Below are 20,394 nucleotides of genomic sequence, written 5' to 3' on the forward strand. Positions count from 1 at the left end.
TACCATCCTTGTAGACAAAGAGGGAAGTGTCAGCACGAATGCAAGAGAACCCATACTTAAGTAAAAATGTGATAAATCGATCGAACCAAGCTCGCGGGGATTGCTTAAGCCCGTAGAAAGCCTTGCGTGGTCGAAAAACATGAGATGGTTTCTTAGAATCTGCGAATCCTGGTCATTGTTCCGTAAAAACAATATGAGTAAGATAAACATGAAGGAAGGCGTTTTTAACATCCAACTGTTGAAGACTCCCTTTGAAGACACCCTTTGACAATGGCATTAGTAAGAACTGTGCGTATGGTAGCAGGTTTGATAACTGGACTAAATCATCAGATTTTAATTTGGACTTAAAGACCCATCAACTTCCAATAACATGCATGTTAGCCATTCTATGAACTAGATCCCATGTATGATTAGCAGCTAATGCATCTAGTTCTTCTTGCATAACTGCCCTTGATCTTGGATGCTTCAGCTGGGATAGAGGAGTGCACTATGAGATTAATGTATTTAATTAGGATTTGGTTTATGAACACCCACTTGACTCCTTGTTAATTACCATGTGATGAGGAAGATAAATCCCATTTATACCCATGCTGTTAAAGAATGGGCAACTTAAATATATAAATCCTTCAACAGGCCCCTCACGTGGGGCCTTCATTTGGTCCAACACGTGTTTTTTCAATTTTTTTAATTAGGGTGACGATGAGAATTAAATTCGAGACCTTTGACTCTAATACCATGTTAACAACTATCTACTCCAAAAGTTTAAACTCTTATAGAAGGTGTAACTTAAATATATAAATCCTTTAACCCCCAACAATACTTTTCCATCAACTTTTTATCTCTCCTCTCTGCACTTTGAACATTGGCCCTGCTGCTCACCAATCTCACTCCTCTGGTAAACTGATATAAAATCATTGGAGGTTAAAGAAGTTGTTGAATTTATGAATTAGTTTTTCCAGTTAATCATTGGCCTTTGTATGTTGGTTCTCTAGGCTGCAGCAAAATTGGGTGCCCCTTTAATTAGACTAGGTAGATGTTACACAACTGTGTGGTCCTCAATGGTTACGAATTTTCGTATATATTTTCAATGCATATGGCTTTTGTATACATTTAAAAAATATTTTTCATATAATTTTTATTTTTATTTTATATATATATATATATATATGAATGTATTTTTATTAGTTGCAGTTCCCATTCCACTAAAAACTGGATTAATTTTTGGGAATTTTCACAAAACTTCTCTTTCTAATGGGTAGAATGGCATTAGTTATGTGTTTTATATGCATTTTTTAATTAGTTATTTTTTATTTCTAAGATACAAAAGTTATCTCTACTATTAGACTAATGTAAACTGAATTATATTTTTATGTATTTGCTTTGATTTTTGTAATTTCATTTACATTCACTACCTACATTATGCTTTTCTCCCGATAATAAACACTGTATAATCACAAATCAAATTTGTTTACAAGGTCTCTAAATTGATTTTAATGAAAATATGCTCCTAAAACCAAAATACATATTTTAGTAGTTTAACCAACTCATATATGAGTTGAATTTTTCACATCTTGTTAAATATATGTTTTGGATGACTATAGTCTATTGTTTCTTTTCATGTCTAAAATAATTATTTTGCTCATGTCATTTGTTTTTATTATTTTTATATTAATTTATAATTTTTGATAATATAATATTATATTAATATCAAAATTAATATTATAATCAAATTTCATGTACGATTGTACTAGTCATGCATTTTACTTTGAAGAACAATCATCAAATTATTATTGCATGTTAAGAAAGTTACTATAGTAATGCATAAATAATGTTATAATCATGAAGATTGAATTATTTTTGCTTATACATTTGTATCTCTATTCCTACATAACTACTTTATAACATTGTGTCAAAGTTATTGGGGCAAAATCATATGACTAATTCTTGTCATTTCATTTATTCTTATTATTTGAAATATGAGAGTAAATTAATTCAAAATAGATCACAATATTTAAGTTTGTGAATTTTAATAAAAATGAAACTCAATACAAATTGTACTAAGATAAAAATACTGAATTAATATATATATATATATATATATATATATATATATATATATTACTTAAGAATATAGGATATTTAGAACCTTAATTTTAAAAGATTAAATCTGAAACAATTCAATCCAATGGATCGGATAATGGGTCTGTAGCAACTAAATTGGTGGCCCTTTTAATTAGACAAAGGAAGTAGTAGACAGACGCTGGGGCGGAGCCTAGGGGCGAATGCCCCTAGGCCCATTAGTTTTAATTATAAATTGGCCTATGATTTATAAAAAATTTCAAAATCTCCCACAAAATAAATTTTTTCTAGAACACGGTCATTAATTTGCCAATAATTTATAAAAAAGTAAAAAATGTCCCCTGAAATAATTATTTATCTTTGGGCCAATTAATTTTTATTACAAATTGGCTTATAATTTATAAAATTTTACAAAAATACCCATTAAAGTAATTATTTTTTTAAAAATATCTTTAATTTTTCCTTTCTTTTCACTCTTACTCCTTCTCCTCTTCTTCTTTATTTTTCTTTGAAAAAAACGCTGCATTCCTTTATTCAAACTATTTTTTTTTTTTTTTCTCTTCAAAGTTTGGTAATTAAATTTATTGCTAAAATGACTCTTAAGGTTGGTATTTTATGTTTCCATTTTTTTAAATAATTATTTTTCAAATATTAAATACTATTATTCCACCATTATTACAATTTTATATTTTCGGCTTATTGTCTTAGCACTATTCGTTTGAAAAAAATATATAATTAAATACAGCGCCCCTTAAAATTAATTCCTGACCCCGCCCCTGGACAGACGTATGGTATAGCTCAATATTCATAGTCGGGTTGAGAGGATCACGAGTCAACTGCATCTGGTGTCATGGTGGGTGTATGACACATAAATGTACATATCTATATGTGTTAGTGTGAAAAATGCTTCATAAACTCGAAAGTAGACTAAGTATGGAAAGTAGATTAAGTAAATAATACAAGTGTCAAATAAATAAATGACTATAAATAAAATGCTATGTAGCATGGACACGAACACAAGATACAAATACAACACAATATAAAAATATTAACACGTCAAATTAAATGTAAAACACGAGTACAACTTAAACACATCTATCTATAAAGCGCAAGAGCAGATTGACTGGACCATTCCATCCACATGGCCATCTCATTTCAAGCCAAACTCTAAAGCAATTGATGGGCCCTAGTAGAGCTGGCCAATTTGGGTTAGACTTTTTCCATTAACTTTGATCCATTACCAAGTAGGCTCAAGGTCTCTGTTTTTGCCTTCAACATTGATAGGCAGGTGGGTCACAGTTCACTAGGTCTAAGTAGTATTTATGTTTTTTCAATACCCACCAACACAAATCCATTAATGATTAAAATAACAACAACTCATATCTAATTAAAGAAAATGTAAAATCACATATTCACATTATTTTTAGACAAAGTGATAGAATACAAATTGATGTGACATGCTATCTAAGTATATGGTACAAGAAGATTAAGGGTGGTAATTGTGTGTTTGGACGAATTTTGGATTCACTATGAATGAACGAGTTAATAGTGGGTCAATAATTCATTTTCTAATGGGTGATAAAAGGATTGGGCATTAAATGAGCTAGTCAAAACATATCCAACCTAATTATCCAAATATTTTTAGATACAAATTCTTAAATTATTTTAATTTTGAATATCAAAAAAATATAAAAAAATATTTTTGTATTAAATTTATTAATTTTTTGGTCTAACTTGTTAGAAATTTTTTCCTTTATTTTTTTATTAATTTATAATTTTTTTTTTGGGAAAAAAAGTTACTATACAACTTACTTGGAAAGTTATCACAACCCAAAAAAAAAAAATGAGAGAGGAGAGAAAGCGGAAGAGAGAATATGAGGAGAGAGAAACAAGGGGAAGAGAGAATAGGAGGAGAGGGGAAAAAAAAAAAAAAAGGAAAAGACAGAAATACAGAGGAGAGAAAAAAGGGGGGAGGAGGGGGGGGGGTGAGAAATAGAGAGAAGAGAGAAAAAATAAATAAATAAATAAATAAAAGGGAAGAGAGAAATAGAGAGAAGAGAGAAAAGAAGAAGAAGAAGAGAGATATAGAAAATATTAATATTAATAATATTAGAACATCTATTGAGGCTATGTGTCAACAAGAAACTAGTTAATTTATTTTTTAGTGTAACATATGCAGTCTCCTTTGATATATTAATGGGGAAGTTTATGAAAAGTGACAAACGATGGAGGTTCGTAAACTTTAACCGTGTTTCACTATGTGTTCTTGACTTTAAGGGCCATTAGAAAGATTATTGGCCAATCGTGAAGTTTGTATATAACAATAGTTAATAGTTTTTAGAAGACTATTTTCCATTGCCTGCTTGTCCCTGACTTGCCAATATTTATTCCCTATAATTAACCTCTCCTCTCTTAAAAAAGTAAGGCTGGGACATTATTGTTCCTTCAGACAATATATATATATATAAGAAAGAGAGAGATGTGGTGGTGTGTTTGGGGTTTGAAATCTCTGAGAAATGTCTTCCACAGCTGTTGGGATGATGGGTGGTAATTCTTCTTCTTGGATTTCATTTGAAGGACTCAAAGAAGAACAAGAATATGATGAGAAGCCATAATAATAGAGTAAAAGTCTCTAGTGTTTCTTCCTTCTCTTTTTCTCTGCATATATATATAAATTTTTTATTCCTATTATTTCTTTTCAATATGATATCATGTTAAAATACTCTAATTATAGGTAACGGGTTAATATAATATCAACCCTCACTCACATAAATTAGTGGGATGTGTCCGACTCCAAATCATTATCCTTCCTATAATAATTCAATCATCAACAAATGTAGGAAATAAATAAGACTGGTTCCTTTTCAAAATCCAACCATAAGTTCATGAATAACTTTAGATTTAAAAACATCACGACTATTGCATATATTATACGAGTAAAAAAATGCATAAAAAGAAAAAAAAAAAAAAAATTATCAATGCATTGATGCTGACATTGCTTCCAATAGTGGAGGTGGTGGTTACTCCCTATCTTCCATAATTAAGCGGGCAACATTTCCCACAGAATTACCAAACAAAAAAAGAAAGTTACTGTGTGGGTTATGATCGGGGCGAAGAAGATGAAAAGTGTTACTCTCTCGTAGCTCAATAAGGAGAATGTTTGAGGTTATAGTAGGGGAGAATTTTGAGAGGAAGGGTTGTGAATCCACTTTCTCGATCATCTTCGAGTTGAGGTTCACCAACTCCTTCAGTATTGATAAATATTTCTCTACAGCCTAATTTGGCTCCCAGACCAAAATCACTGGAATTGGCTGCAGTCAGGCTGCTCCACCACTCCCTCTACCACTGCATATCACCCCTTCCATTCGCTTCCTCTGCCTCTTAATCGTCATCAGAAAGACCTTTATTTTTCAATAATTTAAAAATAAAAATATTCTCCCATAGATATTTGTTCCCTAACAGTATTTATAATATTAGGGAACAAATATTGGTATCTTATTTTCCAAACCATCCCAACACAGCACTTTGAACATTTCAAATCTCATTGGTCCTCTTGCTCCTCAATCTCATTGGCCCTATTGCAAATCCAACATTGGTTTTGTAGCAACAAAATTAAGCGGGCCTTTAATTAGACTAGGTAGCTAGTAGACAAATGTTTGATCTAGCTCAATGGTCACAGTCGGCCCAAATGGCCAGAAGACTGAGTCGACTACATTTGATGTTTGTATGTCACCTAAATGGACATACATGTGTGGCTCCGTGTCATTGATAAAGTCAATCTAAGATTCATTGATATTGGTCATAAAAAGCATATATTGTTACTTCAACTTCAACAACTCAAGTTTGAAAACATAGGAGGAGGAGGAATCAACCACACTTTAAAGAGATTAGAGCATTCGTGGAGTGTTCGTAATTTACGAGCAACTCGGATAAAGGAGTAATCCTGAAGTCAAGAGCATTTGGACAAGTGAGTCGCAAAGCCGAAGACGTTTAGCAATTGGCTCTTGGTAGATTAAAGAGGATGTGAGTCTGAGTCTGAGTCAGAGTTTATTGTACTTTGCTTTAACTATAGTGGACCATTACACTCAAGATCGTCTGATAGTCTCCGAAGGTTTTTCTTCACATGGATGAATTTCTTTAGTTAGGGTTTCTTTGCTAAAATTCCGGTATGGTAAAATTAAAAATTTGGCAAAAATAAAAATAAAAGGACAAGTCGAACGTATCCACCCAATTATTCCTTGTGGAATATTTTTAAAATCAAAATCAATTTTTGTTTTCAAAAATCACAATGGATGATACTAATAAGGAATATGGATTTATTCAACCTTCATTTAATGGTGAGAATATTTGACCTACTGTTTGAAAACTTAACATGAGAGCCTTCTTAATGTCTCAAGGTAGGAATATTTGACCTACTGTTGAAAAATGTTGTGAGCCTCTAACTGTTACTACTCTAGAGGGAACTACTATAGAGAAGAATAAGTCTTTAAAGACAACCGTTGGAACAAGTGGTGCTGATGAAAATAGCATAGTTTTAATTCTATATTTATATATGTTTTTCAAATTGAACTCACTCGAATTTCAAATTGCAGGACTACGAAAGAATCATGAGATATTATTCAAGTTACCCATGAGGGTATAGATGATTTGACAAAGTGAATGATTGAGATGCAATAAGATGTAAAAACTGATTACGGAAGCCTATTTATCCTGTTTGGTTCGGCCAAACGGGTATGTTGATAGATTTTCTAGCCCGATCCCAAAGTGTCCATTTTTGACCCAAAAAGAGAGTTTTTTATTTTTTATTTTTTTAGCACTATAAATGGCCCAACGAATAAGGCTCACCACTATGTACTCCGCTTTTTAGCCCAATACCATCATTTAGGGCCTCAAAATGGGTTTTCATGTCGTATAGGAGGCCTGCTTAATATTTTGAAAATATTTTCATTGTATAAACAAACTCTGATTACTATCAAAAATTTTGATTTAGTAGTTTTATTCATTAGGATTCTTGTGCTATTTTTTCAATTTTTTAGAAAAACTTTATTTTTATGCTTATTTTCGAGATTAGATTTCCTTATATATGTTACAAGGTTTCTGGTGTGTGTCGTCGCATGTGTGCACCAAAGTTGCATATAAAAAGTACGGCCAAGTTTAAATTTATAAAGTGCCACTACTAACTCTAACTACTAATATAGCTAGGGTGAGTAGGGATCGTCTCAAGGGATTGGGTGCATGCTTGAAATGGAAACAAGGTTGGATTAGTAGGTCAAGTGATCAAAATGTGTTTTAATTGGTTAATTAAACTACAATGTAAGTAAATTCAAGACAAAGCAACTAAAATAAATAAAGGGTAGAGAACAAGAGAGAGAGGTCTTGGGATCTAGAGATCATCACTAAACATCACTATTTTAGATACTCAATGTGTAATGAATGAGGGGAAAATATGTGTTGCAATACAAAGAGGTATGATTGATTAAATCAACAAGCATGGATTGACTAATTAAGTATAAATTGTCTAAACAACTTAGTGAATAGCACAATATATCAAACTAAGCCATTATTCCTTCCTTTAAGCTCACAATCAACACACTAACAAGTTAAAAAAGTATACTACTTGCATTCATAAGTATGGAACATCAAACAACAAGCATGGGTTGTCCTCACATCCAAGAAAGTAAAGCAGTTACACTACATCTAAGCTAAGGACATGAAAATTAAACTAATTAAACTAAGGTAGAGGTACAATCCATCAAGAAATGAGTATGAACCATCAAACAAATCACAAAAGTATTCTATTTAAGCACTATGCCTTGACAATCTCTAGATTTTGGGAAAAAGACAAAAATGGTAGGTAGGGATAAGATCAAGGAAGTTCGATCAATCTGAAGAAAGTTGGATCGATCGAAGATGGAAATTCTTGAGGATAAGGACAAGAGGTTTTGATCCATCTTGGCAGGTCTGGATCGATCAATGTGAGATCAATCGAAAATATTCTTGATCGATCGAAGCTTGCTGTTTTCCACCACTTTGCTTCCACTTTACTCCATTTTTCCATTTAGCTTGAGATTGCTTCTTTTATGCTCTAATTTGGCTGAATTGACTTATTTTGTGGATAAGCGCTTGAAAAGGGCAATAACATGAAATTAATCTACAACGGAAAAATAAGATAGATAAAGGTCTTAAAATACTCAAGCTTAAGGGTTTTAAATGCGCACTTTTTAGCGCTCATCACACCCCCAAACTTAAATATTGCTAGTCCCTAGTAATGAACTACAAAGCAAAGGAATGAAATGAATGGCTATACAACTATGAACTAGAAAGCAATAAAAGGATAACGCCACTTTCGTAGGGAACACGATTGCATTTAGCATATGCAACAAGCCTTTTAAATCCCTAGGTTACCCCTAGTGGACGAGTGAAGTCTCGTGAGGGTTTCCAGAAATGATACCCACAAACATTAAGCTCATTCTCACAAAAGAGGCACCAATATTGCAAACAAGTATTGGGAGAAAACTACCTCAAGTATACAATTTTTTAACCATTTTTAAGCAATCTCCCAAAATTTCAACACCAAGCAAGTAAGTATGGTCCTTCACACATTAAGAAAATGATCATGCAAATTAAAACAACTCTAGAATCCTTTTTGAGTGGACCGGTATCAAGTATGTTGCTATGTAAGCCAACTAAAGAAATGATCACATCCTTACCCTCAAACTAGCACACAAATCTAGTATCGATCATCAAGACAAAGAGTGGACCTTTTATTAAAGCTTTATGAATCTAGGTGCGCTTGTTCTTTTCACTTTTTTTTTTTCTATATATTTTTTTTTCTATCCCTAAGGATCAAAGATGGAAGCATAGTGCAATGTGTTGATTTATTAAGCTTTCTAGCGATCCATGAGATCGAGTGTTAGGTCAATGACTCCCAAGCCAGATGGCTTTAGGGCATTAGGTGTTCAAACACAACTAAGGACTTACAAGCTCAAATCAACTAGGCTACAAATCAAAACAACTTCCATCTAATCATTTCCCACTTCTCACCTTTTAGGAGAAGTCCTCACTTTTTTATTACTTTTGTAAATTTATTTTATTTTATTATTATTATTATTATTATTATTATTATTTTTTAAAAAAACAAGTTCAATTATTAACTTAGAGTTTGGGCCCTCCACCTTTCGGCGCGAGAAATTTAGTGCTTGATGAGGCTAGAATCCCGGCTACTTAGTGAAAAGGGATTGTTATCCACCTTTACAAAGAATGAAAGCTTTCAATGCACTACTAACTCAATTGGGGTATAACCAAATCAATAATCAACAAAGCATGTACCCCACAAATGAATGTTAGTGTGTGCCTGTGCTACTGTAGAATCCTAGAGTGAATCTCAAAACAATCATAAAATCAGGATTATGTGGACCACAAGTGCAAGCAAGATATCAATCTTTCAAAAAATTTACTCCTAAATGACATCCACAAGGCATACAAGGAGTATTGGACTCTCAAGTCAAGCAATTTTTAGATTTTAAGCAATATAGTCCTCAAAAGATCAAAATCATAGCTAACATGGATCTGTAATCTCAATTATGCATTTAAAGCTCAATTTGAAGTAAAATGCAACAAAGACACCTCACCACCAAACTTGAACCGCACATTGTCCTCAATGTGCAATGAGAACAATGGAAAAGATGGAAAGAGTATATCGTGGTGGAAAGATATGAAGCCTAGTAGTGATCCAATTCGAAAGACGTCTCCTCCAAACTTGGAATCAACAACCTACTTGAATGACCACACTAGTAAATTCACATCAAATATCGAATAGGATAAGAATAACCAAGGCATGCAATTGAAGGCAATATAACACAAGATGAAAGAGATATGAGATCAAGCCCTATAGAAAATAAGTAAGTAGCATGAGTACACAGAAGGGCATAATGGGAAAAGTTTTTTATTTTTATTTTTATTTTTATTTTTTATTTTTTATTTTTTATAAAAGTATGTACAATGAAACAAAATGGAAGAAAAATAAAGAAATAAAAATGAAAATGAACATGTATGATACAAGACATAAAAGACATAATGTGTCATGTGGGTGCTAAGTTTAACGTCTCTAGTAAGATGGAATGCTACTTTGAAAGATTGTCTTTTTTTTTTTAAGACATAACAAATATGTACATAAACAAAAATAAAAAGGCAAGTAAATAAAAATGCAAGAAATAAAATGCAAGGAAGTAAAGAATGTAAAGAAATAATTTTTTTTTTAATTATTATTTTTAAATCATCCTGATCGATCGAGCGTAGATTGATCAAATCTCGATCGATCCAACTGGTGAAAACCTACAGACATGTTCGATCGATGCACAGAGAGGAAGAATATGCAGGCATCCAAAAAAATTTCTAAGTATAGAACTTCGATCGATTCAAGGCAAACTGGATCGATCTAGGAATTTTCAGATCGATCGAGAATGAAGTTCGAATAATACACAAAGAGCTGAAATATGCAAGAAATTTACACACGATGGGACAGAGAGGTGATTGGATGCAGAGATGACTGTTCGATCGATCGAACTTCTTGTGAGATCGATCGAACATGCAGGAATATATTTCCTTTCATTTTATTATAGTTAATTATACTAACTCTGAGAATTTAACAATAATATTTTTCAAAAGAATTGAACTCAATAACATTAGTTCAATTCGGGTTTTAAAGAAAGATGTTTTACAAGATTAGCTAACTATAATCTATATGCGGTTAGCATGGACTATCCGCCTACCTACTCTACCTACTTTAACTACTTTGCAAATGAACCACCTTTCCTAAGCATAGATTATGAAAACATTCTCTTATAAAAAACATTGGAATACCATTATATGACCTCTATTCTTGTGGCCGGCAAGGCTCCACTAGATACCATCCAATAAGATACTTTGATAATAGAGAATAAACTATTACATCTAAGACAAGGGAATAACAGTTTATAATCTATTAAAGCATGAAAGCCACTTGAGTTGTCTCAAGTGCTCATAGTCATATAATCAAGAAAATAATCATATATTAAAATAATCCTAGAGTTAAAACAATCAAACCATAATAGTAGGTTGGGTTACATCAGTCCCTAATAGACGAATTAGTTACTCATGACAAGGCTGGATATCATCTGTGTTAAGTTCATCTCCATTGTCACAGACGGCACTTCTCTTCTCAGGATTTTCACTTCTAAGGTTGTAGGAACCTTAAAAGCCACCACACCTTCAGCCTTCTGAATAACACCGTCAAAAGAGATTGAAATTTTGGACCCCTTCTATCAAGGCTTACGCTTTCTTTTATAGAAGAAAATAAGTATTTGGTGGGCTTTTAGGTCTTCTGGCCCAACTTGGATGAGATACGGCTGATAAAGAGAGTAATCCCATAGTTTTAATCTGACATGTCATGGAAGGCTCGAGCTTTAAGAACAGAGTCTCAAGCTTTAAGGTTCAGGCTCGAGCTTACGGAACAAGGCTCGAGGCTCTCTGAATGGATGCTCAAGCTTCAATAAATGGTGCTCGATCTTCACTTTGACACTTAGCCAATTTTCTTCAACTATTTTTCGAAGCGTCTTTTTCTTCAACACTTAGAATATTTTTGGGGTTAAACTCTTTTAACATTACTTAATCCAAGCTTCATAGGCTCGAGCACTAGATACCAAGCTCGAGCATTTGGGACTCAAGGCTCGAGCATCAATGGATGGTGCTCGATCCTGGAGGTAAGGCACGAAACCAAAGAGCAATGCCTTTCAATTAAAATTAACTCCTTAATTTTTGACGCCTCATGCTCGAGCTTGAGGGTCAAGGCTCAAGCACCCTTAGTTAAAACTCGAGCACCTTATGGTAAGGCTCAAGCACCAAGGTACAAGGCTCGAGCATTTAGGCCTTGTTGACTTTTCTTCTCTTCTTTGTTGTGATGCTCGAGCCTTAACACTTAGGCTCGAGCTCTGGGGCTTAAATTGCTTCAAAATTCACCGTTTAATCTTTCAGCTTGCTCTGAATGACCAGCAACGATTCTATAAGCTTTGATATTATCATAAAGTCCCGGTTTTAACCATTTTTCTGGGAAAGTACCTACAAACACACATTAAACATAAATTAGTCTAATTATGGATAGAAGTATCACTTTAGGCCTTAACATATACGTATTTAGGAGCTCGAATATGTATATATTCAGTGCTCATCAAAGACATCTTCAATGCCATGGATTGATCCCTTCTTGCTTTTGAATGCTTCTCTTCTAATCTCAGCCTCAAGCTCCTCTGTATAATGATGCTTCAATGCTGTAGAGGACTCCATTTAAATAAAAAAAGATCAGCCCTAAAGTTCCTTTTTTCATATAGAAAACATACATATAAATTCTGCCAACTAAGGACTCCAAAATTCGTACAAACTTCCAGTCCAATTTTGATAAGGTAAACAACTATTTTATGAAATCCTTGTGAAATGCAAAATTGTAGCTCTTCGAATTTCCTTTTAACTTTAGCGAGAATTTAGCTATTTTGACACTCGAGGAGAAAGATACAACTAGATTACCAAAAATTGTTTACTATGGAGATCGAACTTCTCACCTCCTCTTTGAAGGAGGAGAGGTTATACCAACATTTTTCCAACGCTAATGTTATTTTACCAAAAAAAAAATCACTTATAGGGCAGTCTCCCTATAAAAAAAATCACTTGTATTGGGATTTTTGTTGCCTTTAAATATTAAGCTTATAAATAATCCAAAATATTACTTTTGTGCTGATGTGACACTTCACTTTATTTGCATACTCGGGGTCGAAGGTTAAAATCTCTACATTGTATACTTTTCAATATTATACTTATTTTTTACATTGATTCAATGTAAAATGGGATGAATAATATAGTATGAATCTTACAACGTAGAGATATTCACGACAATCATTTGAGTTTTCTCCACTTTAAGAGATAGTATCCAATTGTTCTTGTACTCATGCTCTGACTTCTTCAACCTCCACCCGTAATTAACTCATAAAACACAAAGAAGGCATAGCCTATGAAGTTTTATGAGTTTACCAGAGGAGTGAGATTGGTGAGCTTGTCAGCAATAGGGCTAATGAGATTTGCAATGTTCAAAGTGTAGGTGAGATATCAAAACTGATGGAAAAGTATTGTTAAGAAGATTTGGAAAATAAGTCCAGATCTGTTGCAACAAGTATGTTGTACTTTAATAGATGACTATAATCACTCACATGGGTGATTGTGCCACACGTGTGAATGATCGTGGTTATTCGGTATTGTACACAATCGGATCCAATGAATTACAAAATTAGGTATCAAAGGTATTGTTATGAAAAATGAATTATTATGATATGAGTTGTTATGACACTATTGTGATACCCCCAGATTTCCGGATGCGGGTTGGCCAGGCCCACGCTTGATTACCCGAGGATATCAAACCAATTAGTAATAAACGAACACAGAATACAAATAAGGAAACAGGAATAAATAAAAATTTGCTGAAAAAAACTAGAATGATAATCCAAATACTGAAACCTTAGAATAAAATTAAATTAATAAAGAATTATTTTGATACATCTAAATTCTCCATTTCTAATACAACTCGGGAATCCATCTGGTGGACCCCTAAAAACTCCAACACTGAAATCATCAACTGAAGAACTCCACTGCTAAATCATGAAGAAGCTCCTACGTCGTCGAAAGAATGAGAAGCCATCTCTGCTCAGCATGAATATGATCTAAGACCTGGAACCATCCGTTACCTGAAAAATAATAGTGGGTCAGGCCCATGAACAAGTTCTATCCTAACTATAATCCAAACAAAGAACCGATACGCAGATACATCCTAGATGTCTCAACCATATCTATATAGTCCATAATAGATAAATATATATTCACACTATAGGACTCTCACTAAACTATGCTGAGGGTCTCAACCTGAATAGAAGGCAACATGCAATATGCACCTGAGTGGGCATGACTACGCATCCTACTGCATATACGCACCCTAACCATCGACTATGAGACTCAAGCTTAGATCGCAGTACCATAATTTATATATATAAATTCCCATCCAAACTAATGTAGTGCCGCTCAACTGTTCGTTGCCATGACACGACATAAAATTAGGATTTAAATGTTTTAATTAAATCCCTATCCCAATTATATATATAAGTTCCCTCCAAGTACAATGTTGTGCCGGTCAATAGTTCATTGCTCAAGACACAACATGTAATCAGAATTTAAACGTTTTAGTTAAAACCCTATCCTTCCTAATACAGAAATATAAACAATCATCTGTATGTCGTTCAACTGTTTTAGTTGACAGGACATGAAACCAAGTAGGATTTAACTGTTTTAGTTAATCCATTCCGTATGTATGAATGGGTAGGAATTAACGTTGTGACCTAATCCATCCCTCCGTATGACACCGTCCCATACCGGTGCATACACGCAAATAATCCGTAAATGATGCAACATTATAAGCAGTACATCAAATAAAGTCCACATTATCCATATAGTTGATAAACACAGAATTTAAACAAGTCATCAACTAAAAATCCAGAATCCATCCATGTAATTAAATAAGACAAAGTTTACTAATTCGCCAAGTTAAATTCCAGCATCCATCCAGGTAATTGACAGAAAATATATATTTAATTCTTCCCAGATAGTTATATACATGTTGCTGCCTAAACCTGATCCCTAGAACTGACAGTTGATGTCGTGATGTTCCTGATAACCATCCGAGTGCATTGAGAAGGAGTGTCGATTATGAAATCACATTCATTTTGGCAGCACTAACAAAACTACAAATCGCCCGTCAGCACCTTAACCAGGATGAATAAAGAACTAAGAGTTGTGAATCTCAGTCCTTAAATCATTTTTCCCATTTATCTACAGGAAGTACCAATTGGTCCGGTACCCATTGCTTACATCGCAGCATCCTCAAAAGGTAACTCTGCCACTGTAGCTATGCATCACCAATTAGTGATAAATATATCGATACTAAAATTATTCAGCAATTCCATTCAGCGAAAGTCAATTCATTATGACTTCCCACACACACCGTGCACTGCTTTCTTATATAGATGTTCGGTCTCTCCTTTCCTGTCCTTGACATATCCTATTTTTCTAATATATGTAAGTGTCAATTGGACTCCTTGTCTCGTTTGAAGCAAATACGAAACTTCTCCATCCTCTATGTAGTCATCAGTATCGGAGCAACAGCTAATTGTTGCAAAAGATACCCCTAAACAAAAAAAAAAAAAAAAAAATATTTCCACATTTTATACAGTGTAGAAAACTTTGGTTCCTCCTCCAAGTGCAACCCCAGTAACTCCTTCAAATGACACCCTCGAAAAATCATGTAGTGATTACGAATAGATTGATGAAGATTTAATCAACCCACTATCCTCACTTGGCGTCATTCCAATAAGTACCTACTAGCCCGAAATCCTCCATCCGAACCATAGTGGCATTACAGTGATCTTTACCTACCACAACCTCACGAATCCCCAAAACATTAACAACCACCATTCTTATAACGTTGTACAAACGAATCCCTACCTAGCATATAGCATATCAAACTAATCCTTTTAGATTATTTGGCGCATTTTGATAGTTTAACTATCCCATCCTAACTAGCATACCATATTGATGCATATCCAGATCCAATAGATTGGCTAGAATTTTGTATTTCTACCCAATCCTATGACCATACATTCATAAATCCTAGCGTACATAGCACTATTATCCATATCATCATCATAATAGTTCGTTGATCACATACTTGTGTCCCCAACCAATCCATACTCCCAATCCGGACTAATTAACAAAAATGAAACACGAAATAACAAAACTGAAACACATAACAATCAAAGATGAAATACGTAGTACACACAATACACAAAATAACCAAAATATAATTCCACTTAAGACATATTCCATTCTAGAGAAGAAAACCTGCTCGCAAAAGTTCATTTCGTAGTTTCATTGGTAATCATCCAATCTTGAAACCTATCCATTAACCACAGCTTAACTGCACAATCGTTTGCCTAAGCAAATATCCCAAGTCTTAACCATCATACTCCTTATATGCGGAATGCAAACCATCTAACGTGGCTTTACAAAGTAACTTAGAATGTCAGAACCTAATCCCCATACTCTCCGGAATGTGATATAAAATCATGTCTTTATTCTAGTAAGAACTTCATCCGATTCCCAAACTCCTAAAGAGTACTTCGCAAATAACTCCCAGAGAGATGATATGAAACTTTAACTATACGTAGATTGGTTCACACCAACTCCATTAGTACCATTCACTATACTACTGGTGAATGAGAGCATCCTCGTGCGATCCTTTATCTTCAAGATTCAGTATCCACTTTCTTGGATACGCTGAAATCGCTTCCTTTCGGATCCTCTTCGGACTCCTACTCTTCACTTATCTCATTTTCTAGAACAACTGAAGTTATGTTGGTCCCGATATGCGGTGACCTAACACCTACACCTTGATCCGTTCTTGGCGTATACTTTCTAAGTAATGCCAACCTTGGAAATAACCTTCGATCCCAAGTTCTGCGTCTGGCAAAGAACTCGACAACCAACTCCTTTACTCCTTTGGGTCCGTATCGCTTTCGCCTTGAACATTATCCTCTTCCTAGTGTCAACCATTCCATAACTATGGAATAAAATTGACATCAGCTCCTCCTAACGAATCGGAAAGAGAGTACAACGAATCCTAATATGGCTCTAAGTTTTTTTTTTTTTTTTTTTTTTTTTTTTTTTTTTTTTTAAGAGACGCAACGCAGAAGTCTTATAACGAAAACACTCCTAAGGACACTAGAACCTGGAGTGCTCTGATACCAACTGTGATACCCTCATATTTCCGGATGTGAGTTGGCTAGGCCAACGCCCGATTATCCGAGGATATCAAACCAATTAGCAATAAACGAATACAGAATACAAATAAGGAAACAGGAATAAATAAAAATTTGCTGAAAAGAAACTAGAATGATAATCCAAATAGTGAAACCTCAGAATAAAATTAAATTAATAAAGAATTATTCTGATACATCCAAATTCTCCATTTCTAATACAACTCGGGAATCCATCTGGTGGACCCCTAAAAACTCCAACACTGAAATCATCAACTGAAGAACTCCACTGCTAAATCATGAAGAAGCTCTTACGTCGTCGGAAGAATGAGAAGCCGTCTCCGCTCGGCATGAACAGGATCTAAGACCTGGAACCATCCGTTACCTGAAAAATAATAGTGGGTCAGGTCCATGAACAAGTTTTATCCTAACTACAATCCAAACATAGACCCGATACGCAGATACATCCTAGATGTCTCAACCATATCTATATAGTCCGTAATAGATAAATATATATTCACACTACAAGACTCTCACTAAACTATGCCCAGGGTCTCAACCGGAATAGAAAGCAATATGCAATACGCACCTGAGTGGGCATCACTACCTAAGCCTAACAGGGTATACCTTAACTAACATAGCTAGATACGCATCCTACTGCATATACGCACCCTAACCATCGACTATGAGACTCAAGCTCAGATCGTGGTACCATAATTTATATATATAAATTCCCATCCAAACCAATATAGTGCCGCTCAACTGTTCGTTGTCATGACACGACATAAAATTAGGATTTAAATGTTTTAATTAAATCTCTATCCCAATTATATACATAAGTTCCCTCCAAGTACAATGTTATGCCGGTCAACAGTTCATTGCTCAAGACACAATATATAATTAGTATTTAAACGTTTTAGTTAAAACCCTATCCTTCCTAATATAGAAATATAAATAATCATCCAGTATGTCGTTCAATTGTTTTAGTTGACAGGACATGAAACCAAGTAGAATTTAACTGTTTTAGTTAATCCATTCCGTATGTATGAATGGGTAAGAATTAGCGTTGTGACCTAATCCATCCCTCCGTATGACACCGTCCCATACCGGTGCATACACGCAAATAATCCATAAATGATGCAACATTATAAGCAGTACATCAAATAAAGTCCACATTATCCATATAGTTGATAAACTCAGAATTTAAACAAGTCATCAACTAAAAATCCAGAATCCATCCATGTAATTAAACGAGACAAAGTTTACTAATTCGTCAAGTTATATTCCAGCATCCATCTAGGTAATTGACAGAAAATATATATTTAATTCTTCAATTAATTCCAAGCTAACATCCAATTAGATTGAAAAAACCTAAGTACTAGTTCAGCAATTTAAGTCCAAACTCTAATCCAAATAATTGTAGTGTAATGCTTAAAATTACCGCAACTAAAGTTCCAAGCTTAAATCCATGCTTTGCAGAAAAGTATTATATATTTCAACAATTAACATCTATGATATGCGTAGATCACACTTGTTAATTAAATGATACTAGCATGCACCTACAACCAGATTTATAAATATATACATACTCCATTTAATTGCTAAAACTAAATTAAGCAATTAAACCTCTTCCATCCGTTAACAACCTGCACTGCTGTTTACATTCCTACGGTTAAATCCATGAGTTCAGAGACATTAATTTATCAATTGTGGCTCTAATGTAGCATGGTACAATGATTAGAATCCATGTTCTATCCCTTTTTAATTTCTAGACACCGTTTGCACCATTAAATCCTTCCGGTCTGTCAAGTCCGTAAACTGTTGTGACTTGCCCTAGATTTTTCCTACAGTTTAAAACCTTAGCATATAAATAAGTTTATACATCCTAGGGCATTAATATTCCATCGTTTAGTGTTTAAAACCATCACAGTAGCCTAAACACAGTTCTGAAACCCACAGTTGAACCAAAAAAGCCCCAAACTACTTCAGAACACATAAAGGATCACAGAGCCTGCTCTTAGAATCAAAGAGCAGGCTCTAACCTGCCTAGAGCTGGCTCCTACAACCCTTGGAGCCGGCTCTAATAGAGTGGGAGCCGGCTCTCCCTCTCTGAGAGCCTTTTTTGCCCACTTTTCTTGCTCTGTTGCTTCGTTTTGACTATTAGCTTTGTCTCCGGCTATTCCCAACCTTTGGTTCATCTTTAATATTGAGTTTAAGAATCCTATTTACACCCAATATCATCCCCATGACTTGTTCATAATAGTTCAATTCAATTACAGTGTTTAAAACCTTAACTGATTAAACATGCTTCCACTCCAAACTGCAAACCAGAGGTACAAGAACTTTAACAGAATAATTCCACACATATAGACATCTGATTTAGCATATAACAAACATGTATAATTTAATTATTGATCAATTAAAACCCTAGAGACAGTCTAAGGATGCACAGAACACAGGCAATGGGAGAGAGAAAGAAAAGAACTTGCCTTTACAGTTTTGGATTCAAAACCATGTCACCGTCTTCCTAAGCTTTCTGACAACGTCCAATTCACTGTTCAGTCTCCTAGGGCTCAATCTTCCCTTCTCCTATGTTTGTTCTTCAAGCCACGGCCAAGCCCTCACCAAAGTTGTTCTGTCTGTTTCTCACAACCTTTCTGTTTTCTCTCTATATCATGCTGTACGTGTATAGGGTTCTAAACCCTTTGAAGACACATAATAGTATATATATAGGCACTAAGAAACCCTAAGCCCAATCCTAATCCATGATGAAAAAATTAAACCCTAATCCTAGTCGGCCTTAGTTAACGTAATATAAAACCCTACAATTTAATACACTAATAATGTAAACCTAATTAACTCATTCAAATAAAATAACAAAGCATTTAAACAATTAAAAGTGAATTTAATTCAATTAAAGAAAATAAAAACTACAATTAAATAATTAATTAATTCAAATAAACCTAATTAAAGAAAACAAACCATTTAAATAAAACAATTAATTAAACCAAACCACTATGCAAATTCAAAATTTGACACCAAAGCACATATCCAACAAATCAAATTAAAATTGCAAATAAAATAAAATTTAAATTTCAATCTTATCCTTTTGAAAACTATGGGTATTACAATTATCTAGTGTTATATATAGCCGACATTATCTAGTGTTACATATAGGAATAGATGTATCTATAACTTCACATGTGAATAGGCAGGAATAGAACGGGTTAGACTATATCTTTGGTCTTTAATGACCAACTGAATTCTAAGCTTCTCTTGGCTATCAATAACATGATGCCTAATGTTTTCGGAAGCATTTCTTTAGAGTTGTATGAGAACTATTTTTTATCCATAAATACTCCCGTAGCCACCAAATATTGATTGAACAATATGTGTCATTCATCAACAATTATCCTATCAAGTGAAGTTGATT

Source organism: Cornus florida, unplaced genomic scaffold (genome assembly GCF_030987335.1).
Source record: "Cornus florida cultivar Cherokee Brave unplaced genomic scaffold, ASM3098733v1 CherokeeBrave_3.0.0_Hap2_Chr08, whole genome shotgun sequence".
In the NCBI taxonomy this organism is placed as follows: Eukaryota; Viridiplantae; Streptophyta; class Magnoliopsida; order Cornales; family Cornaceae; genus Cornus; species Cornus florida.